We start from the raw sequence: 7,729 nt of genomic DNA, 5'->3' as shown, positions 1-7,729 counted from the left end.
CTAATTGTACTAGTACATCTTCCATTTGTTTATGAAACCCATTCCAGAATTCTGGAACCCTGTACCAGCTAGTACATTTTTATTAATATTTATGTTTAAGTTTTGTTTATGTTTTAAGTTTTTGTTAATTTTTACAAGAGAAACAAAGTCTGCATGATACAAGCAACCAATATTGATTTAATGGAGAGATAATTTAGTCCAAGAGGAGAAATAGAATACTATCTAGAGAAGGACAAAAGACATAAAGTATAGATATATAAGTATAGATATATACCTAAGTATAGATATATAAGTATATATACATAAGTACAGTAGAGCGTCGATAATCCGAACTAATTGGTACAGGGGTAGTTCGGATTATCGAACATATGTTCAAAATACATACAAAGCTCATAAACATAGTACAAAATATTATGTACATACGTTTTAGTTACAAGGAATAAAACACCTGCATAATAAACAAATATATTGTATGTATTTCTGCATAAACAAAACATAAATCCGCGGTCATATTTTGCTCATATTGTCATATTAAATCCAAAAATTCGGTCCGTGATCATATTTTTTAATTTTATAATTTTTTTCTGCGTTCGGATTAGCGATCGTTCGGATTACCAGGGTTCGGATTATCGACGCTCTACTGTATAGATATAAAAATAAAAAGAACACAACTTACTGGAGGCACACTGAAAAAACAGGCAGAGTAATGACTACACAAAAAAAGGAGAAGAGGAAGAAGACACAAAGGCTAAAATAAGGCAAGGGAAATCATTGTCTTTAATCTTGTTCGGGTTGATGTTTGAGAAAGTGCTAAAAAAATAGATAAAATTTTATATTTAATGTAGAAAATAGTTATTTATGAAACAGTTCGTGAAGTATGCTTTTTGCGAACGCACGCGATGTTTAGAGCACGAGAGACAACGGAGCGAGTGCTATGCATCGTATACATTAATTACGATACAAAATATAATTTTTGAAGTTATACTTCTTTACCGGCGATAGAGGGTGATTTTTTTATATGTTAAAACCTATCAGCCCGGCGCATGCGCATTATAACTTTGTTCTGATTGGATGTTCAAATGACATGTCAAAAATTATCCGATATGGCAGCTGTGGTTTGGAGGTAAAGGTAAAGGTAAACAAATGTATAATATATTAGTTTTATTGTTGTGAGGACAGAAACAAAAAAGTTTATAATATTGTAGTGACTTTTAAATAGTTTTTAAAAGCAACAGGTACGTAATAATTGTTAATGTATCCTATCATGGGTATAAACCTACCTATTTGATCTGCCAAAATACATAGTATGTAATACTTTTATTTATATAATTTGATTACCATCAAAATTTCTATCAATATTCACCTAATATATTGTTTTTTTACTTTATGTTTTGTTGTATTTTTCAATTCTAAATCATTTCATTTCAAAATTAAAATAATTTGATCAATTTTCAAAATATCAAAATATCACAAGTTTAATCCGTTTAGTTAGTCGATCTTATCAGCGCTGGTTCGAGTCCCAATAGAAACTTTCTTTTTTGTTTTTTTTAATACATTTTATGATTGTAAGTATATTTATTATATAATTGTATTTTCAGAAAATACGTATTTAGTTAAAAAAATTTTCGACAATTAATGTTCAGACATCATTTGTGGCTTGTTTAATGTGTTTGTGTGTGTTTTATTCTTTTATTATTTTAATTTTTGGCACTGTTCTAATAAAAATGTTTGAGAAGTAGTAAGTATAAATTAGTTTAATATTTAAACAAAATATAAATAAAAAGTATATTAATTTCGTTTAAATCATATAATAGAAGTATAACTTCTTACGTGCGTACAAAGTACACACACATTCTTTTTTTAAATTTACATTTACTTGTAACACATATATTATTACATATTAATATGAATTAAATTTTTATTAAAATTCACTAGGGTCAAAGAACTGTGATGATTAAAATGATTCTACAATTTTTTCTGCAACAGTTCTTTCCTTATTTCGGCAAATCCATTCATCCATAAAACCTTTGATAACTAAAAATAATGGTAAACAGATGCCACAAAGAAAAATCTGGTCACAAAACATCAGTAAAATACAAATAACTTTCAAAAAGCTGCCAAAGGAGAAAATCGCTCAACCTGACCTCTCCGGATGTCCTAATCATCATTTCGTAGTTTTTGTCAAATTGAGAATACAGCGAAATTAAATCTTCTGAGATATCCTCACACTTAAAATAACCTTCTTGAACACCGTCCACAACTGATTTAATGGAAGCTGCAATTTCGTCTCGAGCTACATAGAAAAAGGCCACGTTAAACATGAATTCGTTGTTGTCTTTGGTTACTTCACAGCTCGATCCATGGTTTTTCTTACATTTTCGGGGATCTGGGTTACATTTGGAAAAGTATAAAGGGGTCAAATCGGGCGATCTCTGTGGCCAGTTGAAATAGCCTTTAAGTTAAAGTATACCAAATGCATAGGCGCCCATACACACGGGCAGGGGGGGCCGTGCCCCCCCCCTAGCTTTTCGGGAAAGAAAAAAATTAAATTTATAGTACATAAACGTATTTTTGTCAAAACAATATTGGATAATTTTGAGAGATAAATTGGAAACAACATATTTATTAATAAAAAAAATTCACATATTGGGTAGTTATTAATAGTTTAACAGAAAATCTTTGTGTCTGCGACAGTGGTCTGTATGGAATGTGCATAATATACATTTTCCCACAATCACGGTATGCTACTAACGAAAACATTGAAAGAGATTAGAGGCGTGGGAAACATATACACTGTAATTGACACCCAAAATTACAAATTAAATGAATCATTTATAATACTGCAAAAAAACCATATCAGCAAGAAATCCGATCTCTGATCGATAATCACTAATGAGCCATTTGTCTTTAACAACTGGTATAAAATAGTAATTACATTTTATATTTTAAAAAAATTCATACTGAAAAATAATTTTTTAAATTTATTGAGCATAGTCAAATTTTAGTTTGCAAAAGTATTTTTTTAGTACATAAGTAGATTATTTTTAAAGTGTTCATTATGATGAACAGAACAATTTTATTTAAATTAAAAACAGGCGATCTTTCATGATGAATGAGTGTTATATACAGGGTGTCCCAAAAGTAGCGGAAAGGCCGAATAATTCGCGAAATGAACATCGGATCGAAAAACTGAAAAATACATGTTCAATAATTTTCAAAAATCTATGCGATGACACTAAACAAGTCCACCACTTCAACCCCTGGGTGTGGAGCGGGGGGTAAATTTTAAAATCTTAAATGGAACCCCTAATTTTTGTTGCAGATTTGGATTTTCCTTGTAAAAATAAGCAAATTTTATTCGAGCCATTTTGCGAATTGTGGATAGATAGCGCTATAATCGGAAAAAACGGTATATCGTGATACCACAGCAAAATTATAGAAACGGTCTAATATCTCGAGAAATATACTTCCAAATAAAAACTAAAAAACACGTGTTTAATATTTTTCAAAAATCTATAGAATGACACCAAACAGGATTTTTCATTCCACACTCCGGAGGTGGGGTGAAAGTTAACTTTAAAATCTTAAATAGGAACCCCCGTTTTTTCTTGCAGATTGAGTTTCCTCCTAAAAAAATAAGTAACATTTATTCGAACTTTTTTAGAATTGTTGACTTGACGGATGGCGCTATATTCGTAAAATGCGATTTATTTGCGCCATCTATCAACAATTCTAAAAATGTTTGGAATATGTGTGCCTTATTTTTCATAAGGATTCTATATCTGCAAAAATAAAGGGGGCTCCTTTTTAAGATTTTAAAGTAAAAACTTGGTTCGACACATACTCATGGTTAGTCTGCTCGCCAAAGTTGAAGGGAAGGCTTTGCAAGCATTGTATTCTTTTCAAATGGGTTTTAAAGAGAGGCCCAACTTTTGTGGTACCCATGACATTTCCATTTAAAAACTTGGTCTAGTGTTTAAATGTATGAATAATTCCTCACAACAGGGTTCAAACTAGGTTTTTTAGGTGGTTTAAACTACACTAGACTCCCTCTATAACGAGAACTGAAATGGTGAATTAATTATCTCGTTATAAGCGGATCTCGTTATATCAAACAATAATAATAATGAAATTTTTTGATGCATCTTACGTAGTTTATTATGTGTCGATGGTCAACCTGAACAGTGAACAATGAGACTTCGCCGCCATAGATTGTAAATTTACTATAGTATTCAGTATCGGTCGATAAACAGGCAGATGTTTATTACAGGTGGCCGAGTTTATTATAGCACTGGCCTCGATAATAAGACAGACGTTGGGCATTTCTATGTACAGGTAGTTGGGGCATTTATTTATTTATAACCATTACAACGCTAAAAACAGGTAAAGACAAGTATTCTTCGATTTAAATTTTCCTCGTTATAACCAAATATGCCTCGTTATAGAGCGTTATAGTTCAATAGAGATTTCATGGGACACCTAATGTACCTCGTTATAAGCGAAACCTCGTTATATCCGTGTTCGTTATAGAGAGAGTCTACTGTATATATTGTCATCCGAAATATACAAAATGTAATGTGCAACATCTTCACGTTTGGCCCCCCCCTAAAAATTTTTATATGGGCGCCCTTGACCAAATGGGAGAAAAAATTGTTAAAATAATCTGCTCTGCAGACGATTCAATACTAATCTCTCAAAGTCAAGATGATTTACAACGTATGCTGTACCAATTTGCAATTTGTGTTGCAAATGTATGCAACAGAAGTGGAAGATCAAGTGAGGAGAGCAAGCAGAGCCGCAGGTTGCTTGAATAAAACAATATGAAGAAATAAAAATATCTAAAAAGGAATGAAAGGCAGAATTTACAAAACAATCATCAGACCAATAATTACACATGTAGCAGAAACATGACCTGACACAGAGGGGATCTAAGAAATGCTAGACACAGCAGAGATGAAAATATGTACTTCGAAAAATCGATGGCAAGACTCTATGGGGCAGAGCTAGAAGTACAGATATACGACAGAGATGCAAGGTGCAGAACAATAATAACTAGGTAAGAAACAGAGAAAAATAATGACTCAGACGAGAAGAAATATAGTCCCACAAAACATTATACATGAAGATGACATTGAAACGGTTGGAAAGTTTACATACCTGGGAGTAGAAATATATGCCGACGGATCAGAAGATGGAGAGATACGTAAGAGAATAACGCAGGCAAACAGAGCTTATTTTGCCCTCTCCCATATATTTCGGTGTAAAAGTGTCCACCGAAATACAAAGATGAGAATCTATAAAACTTTAATTCGACCAATAGCATGCTATGGCAGTGAAGCCTGGGTCCTGAAAGAAACATCCAAAAACAAACTCGACACTTTCGAAAAGAAAGTGCTGAGGATACTAGGAATGTGAGGGAAAACGGAATCTTCAGAAGTCGATACAACAACGAACTTTATAAGGAAGCACCCCTGTCAGACTTAATTAGAATACAAACAATTCAATGGGCCGGATATGTGATAAGAACGAGAGAAGATAGGCTACCAAAAAGAGCACTGAATGCTAGAATGCAGGGAAAGAGACCGGTTGAAAAGTCAAGAAAGCGCTGGGAAGACACAGTAAACAGCGACGCACAAGCACTTTTAGGAGTCCGTGTATGGAGAAGAGCAGCCACAGACAAGCAAGGGTGGAGCTAAAAATAAAGGAGGCCAAGGCTCAATTTGGGCTGTATTGCCGTAGAAGAAGAAGAAGAAGAAGAAGAAGCAGAAGAAAAAGAAACAGAGGAGTACAATAGAATGACCAAATAAGTCGAATAACAACAAATAGATGTAATATTTAAGGCCAGCGAGAGACGGTTCCCTATAATAGGAAGATGATCAGTGGGAAGACCACGAAATCCATGGAACGACAACTTGTTGCACATTGAAGAAATGGACAGTGTCATGTCTATACAAAAAGAAAAAGAAGAAGAAGAAGACAAAAAGAATAGGAGAAAGAAAGGGAACTCATTGTCTTTAATCATGTTTAGATTGATGTTTGAGGAAGTGCTAAATAAAATATATAATATTTTACATTTATTTAATGTAGAAAAAATTAATTACGATTAAAAATATAATTGGTAAAATTTACATTTTCTTTTACATTTACTAATATGAATTACATTTTTGTTAACCCTTTCCAGGCCAAATAATTCATTAGAATCAAAGAACTATGACGATAAAAATGAATCTGCAATGGATTCTGCCATATTTCCTTATTTCTGCAAATTCATAAATCCACAAGACTTCTGATAACTAAAAATAATGGTAAACAGATGCCACAAGGAAAAATCAGGCCACAAAACATCAGTAAAATACAAATAACTTTCAGAAAGCTGCCAAATGAGAAAATCACTCAACCTAACTTCTCCAGATGTCCTAATCATCATATCGGGGTTTTTGTCAAATTGAGAATACAACGACTTTGAAATTAAATGTTCTGAGATACACTTAAAGCAACCTTCTTGGACACCTTCTATAACTGATTTAACGGAAGCTGCAATTTTGTCTCGAGCTACATAGAAAAAGGCCACGTTAAAGGTGAATTCGTTGTTGTCTTTGGTCACTTCACAGGCCCGATCCATGGTTTTTCTTACATTTTCGGGGATCTGGGTTACATCGTTACAAGAAAAAGAATAAAGGGGTCAAATCGGGCGATCTCTGTGGCCAGTTGAAATCACCTCCAAGTTAAAGGATGCCAAATGGGAGAAAAAATTTGTTAAAATAATCTGATGTGCAGACGATTCAATACTAATCTCTCAAAGTCAAGATGATTTGCAACGTATGCTGTACCAATTTAATACAACCGTCAGAAAATGTAACATGCTAATATCTTCAAAAAGGCAAAATTCGTGCCACAGAAGTGGAAGATCAAGCGAAGAAAGCAGAAGCCGCAGGTTGCTTGACTAAAGCAATATGGAGAAATAAAAATATGTAAAAAGGAATGACAGGCAGAATTTACAAAACAATCATCAGACTAATAATTACATATGTAGCAGAAACATGACCTGACACAGAGAGCACCTAAAGAATGCTAGACACAGCACAGATGAAAATATGTACTTCGAAAAATCGATGGCAAGACTCTATGGGGCAGAGCTAGAAGTACAGATATACGACAGAGATGCAAGGTGCAGAACAATAATAACTATAGGTAAGAAACAGAGAAAAATAATGACTCAGACGAGAAGAAATATAGTCCCACAAAACATTATACATGAAGATGATATTGAAACGGTTGGAAAGTTTACATACCTGGGAGTAGAAATATATGCCGACGGATCAGAAGATGGAAAAATACGGAAGAGAATAACGCAGGCAAACAGAGCTTATTTTGCCCTCTCCCATATATTTTGATCTAAAAGTATCCACCGAAATACAAAGATGAGAATCTATAAAACTTTAATTCTACCAATAACATGCTATGGCAGTGAAGCTTGGGTCCTGAAAGAAATATCCAAAAACAAACTCGACACATTCGAAAGGAAAGTGTTGCAAAGATTGCAATGGGCCGGACATGTGATAAGAATGGGAGAGAATAGGCTATCAAAAAGAGCACTGAATGCTAGAATGCAGGGAAAGAGACCGGTTGGAAAGCCAAGAAAGCGCTGGGAAGACACAGTAAACAGCGACGCACAAGCCCTTTTTGGAGTCCGTGTATGGAGAAGAGCAGCCACAGACAAGCAAGGGTG

Source organism: Diabrotica virgifera, chromosome 3, assembly GCF_917563875.1.
Source record: "Diabrotica virgifera virgifera chromosome 3, PGI_DIABVI_V3a".
Taxonomy (NCBI): domain Eukaryota; kingdom Metazoa; phylum Arthropoda; class Insecta; order Coleoptera; family Chrysomelidae; genus Diabrotica; species Diabrotica virgifera.
This window is presented reverse-complemented; position numbering follows the sequence as displayed.